This window comes from Passer domesticus, chromosome 2 (genome assembly GCF_036417665.1).
Source record: "Passer domesticus isolate bPasDom1 chromosome 2, bPasDom1.hap1, whole genome shotgun sequence".
Lineage (NCBI taxonomy): Eukaryota > Metazoa > Chordata > Aves > Passeriformes > Passeridae > Passer > Passer domesticus.
Window position 1 is genome coordinate 84355462 of NC_087475.1, and position 19365 is coordinate 84374826.

Consider the following 19365-nt stretch of genomic DNA (forward strand, 5'->3'; position numbering starts at 1 on the left):
TTTTTTTAAATACAAAAGAAAATATAAAACATTTATTGCATTAATTAATTTTCACGCAACTTACGCCCACATAGAGGAGTTCAACAGAACACAATTAATTTGGTACCTTTCATACTGAAGAGAAAACATGCTAGTGACTGACACTCCACTCACAAGGGTACACTTGTGGCTACTCACAGTGTTGGAATACAGGACATTGTCTATCCTTAAGATAATTTATTTAAGGGTGTGCATCTGCTTATCACCAATCCTTCTTTCACGCAAGGTCATACAAAATAATTTTTAGATTTGAGCAAAAGATTTAATAATTACTGATATGGGGCTATTTTGCTTTCCTCTAAGGGACCATTTTCTCAACAAGACAAAACCTTCAAAGCTGGCACACTTTCATTTTATCATACTTTTGGAAATGAGTGGGAAAAATGTTGGCATCTCAACCCAAATGCTGAAACAAAAGTAAAATACTAACAGAAAAAACATGGCTATCTACACTGTCAATACTCAAGTTAAATTCCTTTCCTGGCTGCCTAGATTTCAACTCCTATCATGATTTTCAAATTATACCAGTTTCCTCTATGTCAGGGTCTCATTTTCTTCTTGTTCTACACAAATATTTCATCACTGGAACAGAGCTGGTCCCTCATTTGGTCAGGAATCTTAATTAAAATGCAAATGGCTGAATCTAAAAGTCTATTAAACAGCTAAAACATTCCCAAAGGATAGGTGAGAAAGCAGCAATGCAACCATTTCCCACACAATGACACTGTGTAGCAGCAGTTAACACTGACAACTTCAGGAATTTGGTGAAAAATTTCAATGATCAGAAGTCAGCAAGTTCACATCAAATTGGTTAACGATATGAAAAATGTCTGGTTTTATGCTACTGAGAAGTCATCCACTAGACAAAAAATTCCTTCAATTTTTTGTTAGGAATACAGTTACAGCAAGCTTTTACTATTTCTAAACAAATTTCATAGGTTTAAGACCAACATTTCACTGCTTACCCCCTAAAGTGTTCATGATCTATATAGCCATGTAGTTTTTAAATATTCCTGTTACAGGTTCTGGGAAAGCACACACACCTGCCATATCTTTCCTTCCCAGACAAGAGGGAGAAAACACAGGTTATTAAGAAGGGGGAAATTAAAGAAATGAGCTTGTTCCAGTTACAGTAATGTAACATTTGTCAGCAGACTTTAAATGAAGGAGAAACTGAATTTAGCAGCAACAAAGTTTTTCACGGTCCATTTTTATTTTGTTATTTACTGAACTAGAAGTGCCTTTTTAACCAGAGTGGTCTGCATGAAATGTAACATAAAATATTAGAAATAACTAACATCTGTATATTAGATATTCTTCCCAGCTGTATTTTTTTCTTCAAATTTCTATAACAGATCATCTTCCTTCCTTGAATAATTGGCAAGTCAAGGTAGTCCCTTATTCTCAAAACTTCAATAAAAAGAATCGAGTTTCTCAACTGGCCACAGATGACAACAGATATTTTGGATTATGGAGGTTATTTTTTCTATTCACCTTGACACAATGATTGTGAAGAGTGTGATCTAATTTTATCCAGTTACAAAATTAACAAAATTGAAATTACTTCACAAATACATAGCAGTTTCATTCTAGCAAAGTGCTTTGAAAACATTTCTAGAACATATATATACAGTGTACTCTAATATTTAAATAATTGGAGGACTTAACTGTGCCATGAAAGGACATTTATAAAAACTTCAACAAATCAGATATACAAAAATAAGAACAAAAGAAAAAGGTTTTCTGTAAAATCTATAATTAAAATCTACTTCTACAGATTAGCAGTTCTGATAACTACAAACCCTGACACATTCAGACCTGATTCTACACATACCAACTGACATTTTAGAAGTAGATAACTTAATGTAAGCATATGGTAACTCTCTAAATAATTTCCCACTTCTTCCACAGGTGATGTCCTTATTTAAATATAGGAAATAGGATTAGAATGTTCCTGTATGTAAATAAGTACTTTCATTACAGAACCAAGCAATTTGTCTAAAAATAATACTCATAATAATTCTGAATATTAATGCAAACAGGTAAAATAATAATTTTTTAAAAATTTATTTCTTCCTCCAAACAATACATTTGTTACCAAAAATTAAGCTTGTGCAAAAACAAGGATACCCCAAATGGCATACTGGAGTGATCAAATAAAACACAGTGATGGTAAATTTCATTCTGAGCCACTTGCTAAATGACATTTAATCTGCTGAATTTAATCTGAAGAATATTGTATAACAAGCATGTTTTTGAAAACTGAGTGAATACTTCAGTATTTTCCTAATTAACAGAAAATACCTACCATTTGCAGTTTAAAACAAAATATGCCATAAACACTACTTGCTCTAAATTTAGGTTTATCTTCTGAATAAACCCATTTGTACCAAATCACTTTACTAGAAGTAGTTTACTACATCAGATTGCCCCATGGCTTCACCGAAGTCCCCTTGAGAAAGTGGACAAGGAAATCTGGATCACACATTTTTAAATTAAGAATAAAAGTTTTCACTGAGAATTCTTTCTCTGCATATAAACAGCATCTTATCAGCTACATGCATTAACTCAGGAAACAATTTATGGAAGAGTTAAAGAAATCTGAGAAGTCTCATTCTATTCTGAGTTTTCCATGTTTAAAAAGAATTATGATTTAATCTAATTTATATTAGATAAGCAGAAAGAAGATTTACTATAATGTTAAATAACCTGCTCTATAGCCACAGGTTTATATTTTCATTTCATCAAGCTACATCTTGTTCTTCCAACTCAAGTGAGACTATCATGTTTCTCTCTCCTACTTAAAACCACTGTTTCTAATTGGAATTCTCAGAAATTACTTCAAATCTCTATCAGTAACCCTGTGAACTCAGCATTACTGCCTCAGGTATCTTTCAACTCTACATTTTTCTCATATGGCAGCACTTCAAGCAACGTACTACTTCTGTTTGAGAACTGCAAAAACTAATTAATATACTTTCTGCAAAAAATAGAGTAAAAATTTCTTCAGTTGAACAACTGGTTTCAATGAAGAATTCTCTGAAAAACATTAGTAATGTCTACCAAAACTCCTCAACAAACAAAGCACTGGTGAATGAAACAGCAAAAGAAGTCAAAAATAAGGGAAGAACAACTCAAACCAATATGTACACCATTTTCCTTTTTCTTTTCTTTATCTTAGTTCCTACATACTGGAAGGTGCCACATCAGCACTTCATTTAATATTCATAATGATTATTCAAACTTCTCCAGTTACAAGTATTGTGGAAATGACAAGTGTGTTATCTTTGGATAACTGCTTTTTCAAGACAGACTTGAACACCAAATTCATCTAAACTTGCCAAGTACCGCCATCACATTTTAAAGACAAACATTAAAATACTGCTAAATATTGCCTAAACAGCTCCAGCCACAGACTGTAAATATAACATTCTCATTTCAAATACATTCAAGCTGAACACAAACCATAGCTTAACTCATCTAGATCTTCATCCAAGTTTAACACATGGCAGAAGTTCATTATTTTAGACCAACACAAATGCATAAGATATATAACTCACAGGACATGTTTTCGTGACAACTCATGACAAATCTGGGTGGTCCTGTTCCTGTCTCTACCTGCAAACATTCACACACTTCCACTGCTGATGTTATGTCAGCCCCAGTGCACTTCTCTGAACCATACTAACTGCTCATAACAGAAACAAACCACACAAAGACCCCTGCCCTCAGTGGCGGTGGGTGGGATATGGGGATGACACATGAGGTGACACAACACAGCATAGTTTTTCCATTATCCTACCAGATAAAAAATGGCTCACAAAAGACCAAAACAGGTGAAAGCCACAACAAGAAAAGGAGATGATGACATGTAAAGGTAAGAAAAATAAGAAGAAAAAGGGAAGTGGACAAGTCCTTCCACTTTTGGCACCACTGAGTGACCAGGACACTACTCAACCACCCCACTACAGTCATCCTCCGTTCTTCCAAGCTGTCTGTCTTAGCCTTCAGTGGTTACTGCACATCTCTAGAGTTCCAAGTTTTCTTATATAAATATTCCAAAATCTGATGTTCTGGTGCAGATTAAAAAGAAATTCCCTTTGTGCTTCTCAATGAAGACTGAATATCCATACTCCCCATAAAAAAATTTCAACACAAGGGAAAAACTACTATTTTCTTGCTTAATAAAATAATTTTCTTTCAACGTTTCCTAAATTTTCAGTCGTCTTAATTCATCTGACCTTCTATCGATTCTCTACAGTTTCACTGATTTATACATATAAATACACACACAAATACATATACATGAATGTATCTATTTATTTATATATATAGTTAAGTATAGTGTCCCAGCTGGATAATGGGAATTACTTCCTTCTACAGACACATGGAAGGATGCCCATCTTTCCTACATCCTCGTGTTGGTGGTTTACAATGAATATCAAGTGAGCCAAACCTTTTTGCAAGGTTCCCGTACATTCAGACAATCCTGCTAGACAAAAGTTTTTTTTACACCTTCCTGACATGTTTAGACCTCTGCAAGCATTCATAGAGCACTACACAAATTTCTCAGCATAACTTCATCTTCTAATCTTGGTCTGAAGAGCAGCTGCACTCATTCCCAAGACAAGGCAATTCTCTGTTGATACACAGTGTGTACCAACATACAGTTACTAAATCATTAGAACTACATATGGACATATTCTCTACTTTGAGTATTCTCTAGTTGTGGGCGATGTGATGCAAGCAGTCTGTATTAAAGCAGCACTCTTTGGGTCCACTAAGTTTGAAAATGAAAGAAAAAAAAATACACTAAAACCCATGGCTGTTACCTGTACCTATCAGTTGTTATAACAGAGAAGAACTATCTTTGTTAAAATCTTAAAATACTAATCAATACAAAAGTATTTAAAATACATTAAAATACAGTTACCTTTCTAAGGATTAATTTCCCATCTGCCACCCACTCTTAAGACTAAATTCTTCCTCAAAACAGAACAAACCAACAATTGTTTCAGCTCCCGAATACTAAGAAATATACAAGACATACCAAAACTACTGGATACTTTTGCTCTACATTCAGTTCCTACATACCCTTTTAAAAGCATTTTATCATGAAATCTAGTTCAAAATAATTATAAGCTCCCACACATACACTAGCACATTATTCCCACTGAAAACTATCTGTAAACTTAGAGCCTTGATCCTGTCTTCACAAACATGCTTAATAACAAGCCTGTGAATCATATTCTAAAGATGATTCTTGATTAAAAGATGAAAAATGTCTGTATCAGCCAACTAACATGACAATTCTTGCATAAGCTGTACATTCAATTTGAATATTTAACCCACTGGCCTAATTAAACCAGGGAAAAATCAATATTCTTTTTCACTGATCACATGCTAATTTCAATGAATTCATGAATAAAATTATGCATAGTTCTTTGTTCAAGATTGTATTTCCAGAGTGCATAGCTACAAACACTTGAGGATGCACCCCATTTCAGGTTCTGACAAGCTAGAAAGCAGGTATGTACCCTAAGGGTTCTATATGAGCATTTCTGTTTAAGAATACATTAGGACAGGCTTTTTGAATGACAGGATTTTGAATGACAGCCATTGGTTTGATAGTGAAATCAATATTTAATATATTAGCATCTAATATTAAATTGTTATGTTAAATATGAGAATAATTTATAATAATACTTAAGTATCCAATATAATATTTATAGTGTGACTGGTTACACATAGTGGGTGAATGGAACACCCATTCTGTGTTGCATTAGATGGAACATTTTAACTTTGATGAAGACTAAGTACTTTGAAAATTGCATAGCTTTAACACTGCTTTTATATCCTACCAAAAACATGAAGGTACTTCAAGCAGCCTGCATACATGTGAGTTTATCCTATGATTTCACCTTAAGATGCATAGAGAAGGCACCTAACATGGTTCATAGATAGCTGAGAGATCAGTATGTGATGCCAGAAATACTAACCCTCAGGTCTCTCAATCACCACACACACACTGAACATTACCACACTGTTCTCTGTCTCTGACAGAAATAGTGCCCAAGCCATCTGCCTTTGCATACAGTAAATTTTTGGTTATAGTATGTACTTATAGCCCTCTCTTTCTGCTCCAAAGAACCTGTAAATATTCTATAGCTATTGCACCTCCATACAATAAAAACCAAGTTGTGCTAACAGACATGTTTTTAAAACAAGGCCTGTGAAACACACGTACAAGCTGCTGTTGTACTGCCAACAGCACGTAACCAATCCTTGCAGATTGCTCTGGATACCTCCTGGATGCAGGCATAGTACCAACAAATGCCTCACCTGGCAGCTTGCTAGCAGTGGTACAGTTACATTACCATAGCCCAGCCCACTGGAACAGGGAAACCATCTTGTTAATAGCAGACATCACTGAACAAAAAATCCTCAATGAGCATAACTCTACAGTAGTTCTGCAGCAAGACAACTTCTATCTTTTCAAGAAGGTAAGCCTTTAACATAACTAGGGTTCGCTTCAGTATCTAACCCTCCTCAATCCTCCAAGGAACTCCCAATCTCAACTATAGCTCACCTGGTTGTATGGCATTCTGATGATATCTGTTAAAAAATTCACCCAAAGACTGTCTAAGTACCTATCACAGAACCACAGAATGGTTTACGTTGGAAAGGACCTTAAAGATAATCTCGTTCCAACACCCCAACCACAGCAGGGACGTCACTCATGATCAGGCTGCTGAAAGCTCATCAAATCTGGCCTTGAACACTTGAAGGGATGGGGCATCTAGAACTTCCCTGGACAATATGTTCCAGTGTTTCACCAGCCTCTGAGTAAACAATGTCTTGCTAGTATGCAATTTAAACCCACCCTCTGTCAGTTTAAATCCATTTCCCCTTGTTCTGTCATTATCTACTCATATGAAAATTCCCCCTCCCTCCTTTTTATAAGCTCCCTGCAGCCACTGGAAGGCTGCAGTGAGGTCACCCCACAGTCTTCTTGTATCCATACTGAATAACTCCAGCTCTCTCAGCCCACACCAACTTCCAACATCTGTGACTTCCTTAATCCTGCATTACCAAGGAGCAAACAGAAAAAGCCAGACTTCATGCAGAATACATTTTGGCAGTAAACACTTGTAGCACACTTTCTGAATCTAAATGTATCTTCTAAATATACAGAGTATTCACACAAGTGCAATTTAGGTGCTTCTTAGATGTTTGCCTTCCACATCCCTTTATTCTAAAAGATGCACTAGAAAGGAATTCTGTAGTGATGTACCACCACAGTAGAGCACAGTAAAACTGAAACCAATGAGCGTTAACACCAACTTGACCTCCTGCCACCACATCCCACTGAACAGAGCTACACTGAGACCTTTATTACTTTGGAATTAATCACACACATGTAATTCACATTCTTTTCTCTTTGAACAGCAGTGCAGCATCTTTAATTAGACAGTTTAATAGACAAAACCCAAAGATAAGAGAAAACCAAAGCCACATGACCTGAGTTTTCCTACTTCAATACTTGCCTCATTTCAATAGCTCAAAGGTCTTACTCCAGCAGCAAAGTTGTTTGGAATATGTGTCATTCTCTCCTATTTTAAACCAAGACTTTGGAAATTAGATTTCCTTCTGGACAAAAATCTAACTCTGAGCATGAATAGCACATTTTTCCTGAATGCTTTTGGGAGCTGTCAGGAAGCATGTATTTAAGCTAAAGGAGTTATGCCTCTGTATTTGCCTTCCTCCACCAGTGCTGAAACTGCCAATGAAGATGTAGGTATCTTTTGCACGGTAGGACACATCTCTTGGTAGATACCACCTTCTACAGCTTCTGGTTAACTAGTGGAAAAAGCTGTGCTGCCTGGTTAACTACTGGAAAAAACCCAACCAAAACCTAAACTTCTAATTGTGTGGAAACAGGCTTCCTTTTGTCAAGAGTCCATGCTAACATGTTGTAGAAAACAGCTGTAATGCCAAGGGAGTCTCAAGGTGTGTCAGCCTCTACTACAGGTTCTTTTGCCCCAGTAGTATACTAGTTAAAAAAGAACATTCCACATTTTATTGCTTCTCACGTATTTACACAGATTTTCAAAATTAACTTGATGAAGGAAAAAAAAAACAACTGGGAAACTGTTGCATCCAAGACCAAAAATATTTAAGCCATATTCTAAAGTGGTTTGATTATTACATTATGTTCTTCCAACATCATAGAGATGCAAAAATTACTCATTTGGATTAGTTTTAATATAGTAGGCATCAAAAGCCCAATATATAAAATTACTGCAAATAGCGCTTTTCTCTCATAACATAAATAAAAGTCCAAATTACTTAGATTTTTAAAATTAGTACGTACTATTTATTACAAAATAGTGCAAATGCTTTTCCTTATAAATAGCACAATGCCCAGCTACTGGAGAAAACCTCCTCAGATGATAGCTTTAAAACAGATTTTTACTATGAATAAACTTCACACACATCATACTACAATCCAGCTATGCAGTATTTCCTATTTTGTATGGATAATCTACGTATCTTACTTTTCTGTGGGTCTCTCAGGAAATACATACAGCAGTGTCCTGTCAGATGATCACTTACTCTTTTAGCTGACTAAACAGAGCTTAACAGGTCTCAGTGTAGCTCTGATTTAAAGGCTTATAAACAATGACCCAAGCATCCCAAAAAAAGCGGAAAAAACCTGAAAAGAGGGGAAAATAAGGCAAAGACAACTGAATCATGGAGCTAATAAGTGACAAAACACAGATTTCATGAAGGAGGTTTGCTGAGGAATACTTTTTTCTTGAAGTTTCTATAGAAGAAGCTGGTCAAGCTCAAAATAGCAACCCTCAAGATTATAAACACTTGCCCAAAGTGCATTTTTTTTGCACTTGCTGCAAAAATGTCCTTACCAAATCTCAGCTAACAGACCAAGGAGGAAATGAGTTTAGACTATTTGCCTATTCTATCATATAATGAATTTTCTTAAAGAAAAAAAAATAAACTCCTGACAAAGTATCTGAATTATTTGAAAGATCAAAGTAGCAAATTCTCAAACTTCAAATATTTATCATTCAGTGAAAATCAAACATCATCCTTCTCCTACAAAGTGACTGGCAGAAAATCTCACAGGCCACCACAGGTTTACACAGTTGGGTACTTGAGCTGGTCTCTCAGAGATCAAATAGGCTAAATGCTGTACTCCCTGGTGGTATATGAAAGTTTTGCACAATGTGGCTGAGTTTTATCTTTTTCTATACTGAAAAAAAAAAAAAACTCGGCACACCAGACATTTTTATATGACTTCTGTCTAACTCCTAAGTGAGACTACTCTTAATTTTACCCATTAGGAATCGGAGAAAGAAGCATAACAAAAACCAAGAAACTACACCTCTCATGTCAACGTATTTGGTGACGTGCAAAATTCTGGTCATTTTGGTTTAAACAAGTGTCACTTTTTTAAGTGAACCACTTTTTAAACAACAAGGAAAGTTCACGATATATGGATTTAGAGCACTGCTGCAGTCATTTTAACACAAGCTCCATCAATTCCATACAATTTACTTCACTTTTTGCACTTAAAAGTAGGTGAACTCATTAAAGGAGATCTGTTACTGACAGCCACTTTCATACATTTTCTTTAGACCAAAACCAGATCAGATTTTGCCATGAACTGTTAGAAAACTGGATAAAGCAGAGCACAAGAGCTAAAAAAACCAACCAAAACCAACAAAACCAACTTCTCTACACATACAAACAGAGGTATTACCACCAAATTGTTTCAACTGACACTCATGTGCTGTGAGTGTGAAGCTCTTCCATGAAGGGAGGCAGTCAAGCAAAAGTACAGCTAAATTCTTCCACTCTATTAATAGAAATGTTGGAAATGCCTGCCTAATTTAGCTTTTACTTCCTTTTTCAATTTAGACTAACATCTCCCATGAGATATTTGGGGCTCTCTGACTAAATGAGACTCACCCTGGCTGTCCCAAGCACATCTTCAATGCACATTTGAACAGCACTCTTTCACAAGGGCACAACAAAACTATCCCTTACAGAACACATCCAAGCTGCTCAAAGTAAAAATTTTAGAACATACTGTGATAAGAGGTTAGGATGGTGCAGGAACAACCTTAATTTAGCATGCAGAGTAAAAAGGAAGCTGAGTTTTTCCAGGACTACACACTAAGCTTTACCAATTCTCAGTAGATAAAGCCGAGGATATTACCAAGGGGAACACATCCTCTTTTCAGCAACACTGTTATGTCTGAGTTTCATAAACCCAAATCAGTTCTTTCCCTCAGGCCTCACTTTTAGAGACTGTTCCTGAGCCCTTCATCAGTGACCATGGGGTCATCAAGTTTCACAAAGCTTCAGAGCCAACACCGAGTTTCAAACTTTTACTCTGAAACTGGATGGGTAAGGGAAATTGTACACAGAAAGAGCTCCTCAGTATCCACAGCTTTCAGCTGGGAATTTCTCTGTTTACCATGAACAAAGACATGTCCCTATCACAAACAGCCTCTAAGATAAACTAAAGCCAAGAGAAGGAGTAAATAACATCTGTCTTTTGGTTTTCAGTAAAAGGAAAGGACCTTCGGCCAGATTCTATCTTTAAAATTAAACTGTCTCATAAGAAAAGCTCAAAAAAGAAAAGAATTAATGATTCCATTTGCTTTAAAGTAAGGTTGTTCATTGGTTAAAGCCTCAGAGAGTTAAAATGAATATGGAACTCTGGTAAAACTATGTGTTAAGACATCTTGTGTCAGCCCTAGTACATACCAAGAAACTGACCACATTCCTGTCTACAAAGACTCCTCATTAACAGTTTAAAATAAGGACAAAAGCATCTCCTCCAACTCACTGTATTTTACTTACAGATCATTAAATACGAAGAAAGTCTCCTCATAAACTACGTATAAACAAAAAGCAAAAAATCCCAGCAAAACAAGCGAGAAAATCAGACCCTAGAAATGCATGAGCTTCAAACATATAACAATGACATTACAATCATATTAAATTCAAATTCATAACAATGAAATTCCAAATGTCAAAGTTATACTAACTGTGCTGCTCCTTAGTATTTGAGAACTAATACAAAAGCTTTTTTGGTTTTCCATCCACTTACACACCAAATTCAGCACTGAAACAAACTTCATGTATTCCAGACTTTTAATGCAAAGTAACCTGCTTGGAAATTTACTTAATTTATGTTACATTTCATAGGCTGAAATGATGCTACATAGTACCAAGGCATTTCAACTGAACAGGTCAGGAAAAAAGCTTGGCCTAGCTCCTTATAACTACCAGGAACCCCAAAACAGGCAAACATTTTTCCTCAAAGCCCAAGAAACAGTGTACTAGTCCCTGTGTATCAAACAGCTTACAGCTAAGAGTTGTGCATCCTGAGCTTTTCCATTCATCTGCTAATCAAATGTGACAACTTACTAAGCATGAAATATCCTTATTAGAAATAACGACAGTCCACAAATGCAGAGGTGTTCATATTTGGGTTCATTTTTTTCTTTTTTTCCTATGATTACAAACCACTTCATATGTATTTTTGATACTCTAAATCTTATTCTGCAGTGCTGCACTGTGACACTCCTAACTGAAATGCAAACACTCCACGGAGAAATAACCCTTTATGAATTTAAGACATTAGGTTATAACAGAAAAGCTGATTTAAAGGATAATAAATCCAAATGCAGTCATTTGAATAAAAACCAGCTGATCTGAGCATGGCTACATCAATGAAAGCTAAGGGACATGGACATTCAGAGAATTAATTCAAAATTGAAATCTACCTAAGGATTCCAGTACATTTCCAAACAGTAAAGAAATCTCACTTCTCAAGAGAAAATAAATACATGGATATTGTTCAAAAATACACTTTTCTTTTTTATCTGCAACTAGAATTTCAACTTATGTTTCATGATTAATAAAAAGTAATTGCAAATAAAACACCTGAAGTTCAGCCCTAAAACTTACGAACTGATAAAACTGCTTACATAAATATTAAATTCAAGTGCCCCGTGTGAGACAGAAGAATGAAGGCATTTTATGAGTAAGCAAGACTCGATGAAACCATCTTTACATCAACCCAGAAATGAAGAATTGCTTTGGGAACTACAACTTCATGAGGGTACAATATATAATCAAGCAAATACTCCTGACAAACTGATTTTAAAATGAAAGTTATTTTTAGTCTCTCCATAACAGTACATGTGCCAAATTATGAACACCAATGGCTTTTGGCAAATAAAAAAGGCGACAGAATTAAACGTGATCAAATAACACAATTCCCCTGCGTGTAGAGACTTAACTATCAAACAGTTCAAACAAGGTTTTACACTACATATAAAAAATAAGGTCAGACCCAGAATACAGAGTCACTGATCAGAAAAATTCATAATGTTTGAAATAGGCTGCAATGACAGCTGAAACTACTATGATAATACTGGGCAGAGACAGAAGGAAAGGGGATAAAACAAATTCAAGTGTGACCCCATTTCCAATCAAATATTGACCCACTGGTCAGCAAGAGCAGAGGTACCAGCCAAATAAGCCAAGTTCAACTGCAGGCAAATGTAGGCGAAATGGTGATGTAACTCCTGAACACATGGGAAGAGAGGGACATGCTACATAACAAAACTAAACCCAAGACACAAAGCACACACTTGAACAGCAAAAGAGAGGTACAGAAAAACTTCAGGTCACTTTACAGGTCAGCATCCACCCCAGAACAGCCCAAACACTACCAACAGCAATGGAAGTTTCAAGCAGCCCTTAAGAACACCAAGGAACATGAAGACACCCATGTCCACCTTTTGACAGCCAAGACATTCAACCTTCTCATCTGGCAGAGTAACAAAATACCAGAGCTGCAATAACCAGAGCTGCTCTGAGTGGATTTACTGCCAGGTAAGGCAAATACTTTTTTTTTCAACTACAAATAAGTATTTGAAACATGCTTACCTCTGTCAGTAGCTTTGTAGCCTGAGTTTAAATTAAAACTTTACATGTTACACACTTTGAGTGGGAAATCTAGTTGACTACGGCAACTTTAGAAACTTACGCTCTGCTGATGAATACCAGTGGGTTGGTTTGGTTTTGCTAGGTTTGTTTTTCCTTTTTTTTGGGACAAAAGTAATTAAGGAATTATATGAACCTCATTATCACCTTTTTGTAAATGGATGAAAGAACGTCCTTTTTTCCCAGTTGTTAACATGGAAAATTTGTTTATACACTAATTATTTAACTAGGAAACAGTGTTATTAACGATTCACAAGTTGTGCTTTAAATTTTATTAATTATTCAAAAAAATCAAGAAAGGTTACAAACAATACAGGCACTTTGTTGATGCCATAACACACAGCCAGCAACTGGAATAGCTGAGCTACTGCAAGCAACATATTTAGAGTAAATATGTGAAATACCAGAACAGTTTCAACCCATGCAAACTTCTCACTTCCCACATCAGCGAAAGAATCACTCCTCCTGGAATGGCACCATTGCTGGAGCATTTGAATGTTGTGACTGAAGGCCTGCTTGCTTAGGAGGAAGCAACAAAGGACAGCAAGTAAAGACTTCAAAAGCGTCTTTTCAGGAGAAAAAGAAAAAAGGAGTTGATGAGGATAACTTGGTAAATTAACATCAGTATGAATGAAAGTACATAGGAGAGCTCAGAATGAGTATAATCCCCACTTCAGGAGTTTTTAAAATTTATTTTAATTTAGACTGCTTATGTCATGACCTGCATAAATGTCTCAAAATTTCCTTTTATGGCACCACTGTTCACCCCAGTAAATTCTCTTATGCTTCATTCTGTGAATTAACATGCCCAAGTCAAATTTTTGTGTCGATCTTGTTCATTTACACCCTCTCTTCTGAGGTAAAACGTATAAAAGCCTAATTTACCCTTGTATAATATTGCAAATGATCCAGATAAGCATTACTTTAATAAAGCTCCTTTAGCAAAATAGCCCAGGAGATTTTTAGTCACAATCAGAAAATCCAGCGTATTTGCTAAATCTGTATCAAATGCTTAACTTCATTAAGTTATTCTCACACAGTTAAATACAGCTTAGGTATTGGGATTTTAGAAATTAGGGAACTGATTTCTGACATATTACTCATAACTTGAATTTCCCGTTAGTGGATTTGAGACTACCACACCTTAGCACTGAATTTACTAACATTATTTTTAAGTTTTGAAACTACCAGTCAATTAATAAAGCTTTTATATAAACTAGGGGTGAAATACAAAGTAGAACAATATTTATTCTCCAAGTTTTGAAGGATACAGTTACTTTGAAGTTACTAAGAGTTCATAATCTGCCCACTCGTTATTATACTTCACAATGGAGAAAACAGCCAGAAGAGCAAGGAAAACATCAAGCCAAATAATTTTATAGCAACACAAGCTTCTTTCCACTTGATTGCATTATATTTTTGTTAGTGACTTGTTGGTTACTTTTAATCGGCTGCAGATACAATCAGCAATAAAATCTCTCTCATGCCCAAGTCTTCGCAAGATAACAATAAGCTTCAAATTGCAACTACTCCCAGAGTTAAGACTTTGACCAGCAGGAAATCTACATGGTTAATTTCACATACTCATGAATTAAAAGAAAAGTTTGCAGCAGAAGAGTTTGCTAAAATATTTAAAAGGATACATATTTGAGATTATTGCTTCAAACTTGTATTGCAAACTACTTGAAAATATTAAATAACTGCCCCAGTAGTGGGGTTCAAGACTTTATACACAAGTCATTTACAATTCTTACCTGATTTCTACTATCATGGTTGAGAAACAGCTACCTCAGTTTGCAGAGAAGTGGACACATCCTGCCAACAGTAAAGCTACTATGTGTTATTTTTAAAGTATTAATTGATGTGTGAGATGTTTTAAGTGAAAATGTTTTAACAGTAGTGACAAATTTCCATTTAAGAAAGCTGTTTAAGAAATTAAGCTTTCAAATACAAAAGGTGTCTCGGCTTCAGAAATAATGTTGCATTTTCCAGAGAGAACAAGACATCAGTAACATTTTTAAAGTGAACTTTCCCTGAATTCTACCATCATCAACAAATCATATACTTTACATAAGGCAACAAATGCAAAAGTCGGGAAGCTTTAAATTCCACATTGGATAAGCCATTACTTTGTGAGACAAGTCATTAGGGACAACTTCAAATTTTCACATCTGCAAATCAAAAACTGATTTTAGGATTAGGAACTGAAGACTGAAATAGATCATTAGGTCACAGGCTAAACTGCTAAAGAATGTTTCTCCCAAGTGTCCCTTTTAGTAAATGCAAGAGATGACAGCACCATTAAAAAAAAAAATCATTAAAAAAATCTCAACTAGGGCTATAGCCCAAAGTTACATGAGACCTGAATAATCACTGCTGCTGGGGAACAATGGTGGTATGAAGATTCACAGGAAGCTGATTGCAGGTGTCCTACAGCTTCTCCTCCTTAGCTCCTGCCTCTTACTTCATCTGAAGCAGAATACTGCTTCAGGCTAAGCAAAATAAAACAACAGCTGCACAACTACACAGCTATTCTTTCTGCAAATGAGCAGCTGTAGTAGAAAATTGTCCCTCTGGCAGCCAGGAGGAGTATGATAGTCCTCATACTCTACTAAAAGGCACGAACAAATATTCCAAAGGAATTCCAGTAAAAAGCAAGGAAGTTGGCTAAAGAAAGAAACTATGAAGGAATCAGAGAAAAAAACTCAGAAAGAAAACTGAATACTTCAAAAGAAAGTTGTAACAATGCAAATATCTGTATTTTAAATAATTACAGTTACAAAGAAATTTCTAAGCAAAAATAAAAATGGATTGCCTCCAGAAATTGAAGTCAATTACAGAAAGGGAAGCGAAGCTGCAAGAAACTTCAGGTGATTCTGCCAAAACCAGAGACAAAATATGAGTTTGTTGGAGCACTAAAATACCATAAAAGGAATGCGGATAATCCGTTTCTACTGGAGAACACAGAAGTATCCACAGAACTAGGAGTTAATTCACCTCATCACCCACTTACACTTTAGCATATAAAGGCAAGTGAACCCTTAAAACGCTGGGTTTCCCAGCTTTTCTACAAATCTCTTGGGTGATCCAGGGAAAAGCAATGATCCTTGTACCTCAGTTCTACAAGTTACCCTCTTTATACCATCTCAGTTTGAAATAGAAGCTGTCCCCAGCACAGACATGAAGCAAGTCTTTAGCTGGGCTTTTCTCTACCCCAGCAGTAGCCTCTAGACAAAACCAAAGCAGCTGACACTAGTGACTTAGGAATTTAAGTTCCAAACAAGCTCCTTCAAGTTTACTTTCACTTACACAGCTTCTCACAGACATCTACCCAACACAGGGCAGGGTTCTCCTTTACTGTCTTCCTTAAAAATACACGTTTTCTTTCACAATAAGAAATCAAGGAAATTACACTGTGGCTTAATTATAGAGATATTTCCTGTTAAGAATGGGCAATTACAGCATCACAACTTCCTTCCAAGTCATCCATCCACATTCTCATTTAAAGAGGGCTACTCCATTAGCTACAAGTAGATAGGGTTACTATGCCACACTCATTCAAGAGGCCAACCCTAAATATGTATCACAACAAAGCTGTTTTAAGTACACTCCACAACATGTACACAAACATTTTTATGCTACAGAGCTATACCTGGTATAGCAGCTTCACTGAACAAACCCAGTGAAATTTACTAGGCATTAACTTCAGGTATTGCTAATATTAATTATCCACCACACATAGAAACACAAGCACACCTTCCTCCCCGAATCACGTCAAGAAGGAGTGAAATCTGGCAACAAGTTTCCCAGCACCATTTATATTTGAACAACCTAAAGCACTTGTTCTTAGCATCACTAGCCAACACTCAACATGGGGACAAAAAAAGCTAACTAGAAAGAAAGGGTTGTACCAATCTCTGTGTGCAAGTTAAACCCACAAACCAGTTTAGAGCTCCCACTGCTCAGATAGGTGTAAAAACCGGGACACAGTCCTAGTGAAACTAGGTTTTCCATAAAAGAAATTCATGAACTATGCTTTGACGGTTTCAAGGCTATCAAACCTGATTCCTGTAAAACAAGTAATCCACCTGTCAATTAGAAGTCTTGCTCCCTCAAACCAAACAACTAAGCTTTGTAATGGGAGAGAAAGCATTCTTTGAAGTGTATTACATTTTAACCATCATGAGCGAAGGAAAAAATTCCTTTTTGACTTCCTTGATAAAGATAACCATCACTGAAGAAAATAGAGGTAACCTAGGATGGAGAGCACTTCAGTTTTCAAACTCCACACAATGTCAGGAGCAAGATAAATAAGAACAGGAATAATTAAGTTCACAAGTATCTATGCTGGACTTCCCTCCATTTTTATGAGTTAATATGAGGCTGAGCTAGTTAAATCTGTTTGTGACAGCCCAAGCTTAATGAAGAAAGAATTTCAGTAACAGGACAGTCAAATTTTGAGATCGGCACAAGAAATACAGTAACAAGAATGTATGTCATGGTCACAGAACACGCTACAAAACTAAGACTTCATTACAGGACAGTGTAGGAAAACTCAACTTATCCATTCACCAGGACACAAGCTATAGTATGTTTTACCCGTATTATCATAATAAGCAATAATCAGAAAAATATTAGGGCAGCATGCTACCTACGAAGACAGGTATATCAGTTGTCATTGACAATGAGATGTCAGTTCACAGGCCTCACCAAGTTAAACTGTTTGTTGTAAAAGGAAGATATGTACAAATAGGTCAGAAGTGGGGCTTGAGTCACAGCTTGTGTAAAAAATATTTATTTTAAAGCATACAACCATAAAGGGTATGAACAAAGAAAAAGTTCAAAATACAAGACCATGTGTCATTTCCTGATCCCAGGAACAGAGACTTCTAACAAACATATTAGGGTACAAAACGTCTAGCCACAATCTATTTTAACCACCAAAAAGAGGGACTAACTAAAAACCAAGTTTGCTTTGCTTTGATAAAAATTCTCAGAGAGAGGCAGAAACTAAAACTCCTGACAGTCTCGAGTAGAAAAATGAAACATAGAATTGGTCTTCTCATCCAGCAACTACCAGACAGCTTTCTAAGGAAGTCTGGGCACCCTTCTGCAGCAGCACCCTGGAGGTCTCCATTAGGCTGTCTCCCAGCAGCCCTGCTCTGAACATCACCCTTTTACACACACACACACACACACACCCACACCCACCCCCCTGAAGAGCAGTTTGCTGGCCAGCTTCATATTCTTTTCAACAAAGCTTACACAACAAAATAATTCAGCTCCTAAATGCCTTATTACTGAAATCGTACTTTTAGCACAATTACAGGCTAAACCTGACAAAGTTTATTTTCCAGAAAGCCTCGCTTCTGCTGTGTGAAATCCAGTACCATCGCATTTTCATACATATGCCATATGACAAGGTGTTTTCTCTACCTGCCAATAAGTTACTCAAAGCCCAAAGATTTCCTCAGCGTTCTGACACCCTTAGCTAACCAAATATAACAAGACCACTCAGTTACTACCATCTTCAGCCAAAAGATTAAATGAATGAGGGCATACCAAAAAGAGGCAGAGGCAGCTGTTCTGGGGCTACCCTAAAAAATCAATCACATTGCTCTCAGGTACTTGCAGAACAAGAATTTCTTAAACCTTTAACATGCACACATTTTGGTGGAAAGAAGAAAGAACTACAGTCCAATTAATCCTACTACTATCATCTGGTGCTCTCATTTGGATACAGAGCAATTCAGAAGGCACAAACTCAAGACCCAGGAAGACTCAACCTTCTCCTGCAGACGTGGGTGGGAGGAATGGAGAAAGCACACATGTAGAAGGCATAGACACACAAATCTCTCCAGTGTCTTTTATTATATATTTGGGAAATTGAAAGGGTATGGGGAGGGGGTGCTGTCCTTAAGAAGCCTAGAATAAACAGATGCAAGACAATCAGGTATTCAGACCAAGAACTTCCTCAGTCCTGTGGCCTTACAGCTTGGTGGGAGAAATGCTAATGTGAACTTTGGTGTTCGTCATTCTCTTCATAATCACCTGGACGGATCACAGTCGACAGAAAACCTTTTAAGCCTTTCTACCTTTGATCTGTTCTTAACAGAAGCTGAAAAATGGTCAGACCCTGTATGATATGTTAAGACCAGGTACTGAAGTTCTAAAGAAGTCCTCTTAGATACATCTTTCCAAGTGAATGAGACAGAGTAGAAAGAAGACTAAGAACATCCTCACTGAGAGAGATTTGCCCCTCAAACAGTCGTTTCA

At 36.4% G+C, this 19365-nt stretch overlaps 1 protein-coding gene across 7 annotated transcripts in view; it reads right to left on the minus strand.

Moving 5' to 3' along the window:
• Positions 1–19365, minus strand: part of PICALM (phosphatidylinositol binding clathrin assembly protein) — a 65656-nt gene that overhangs the window by 45398 nt on the left and 893 nt on the right. The gene's annotated exons all lie outside the window — the stretch shown is intronic.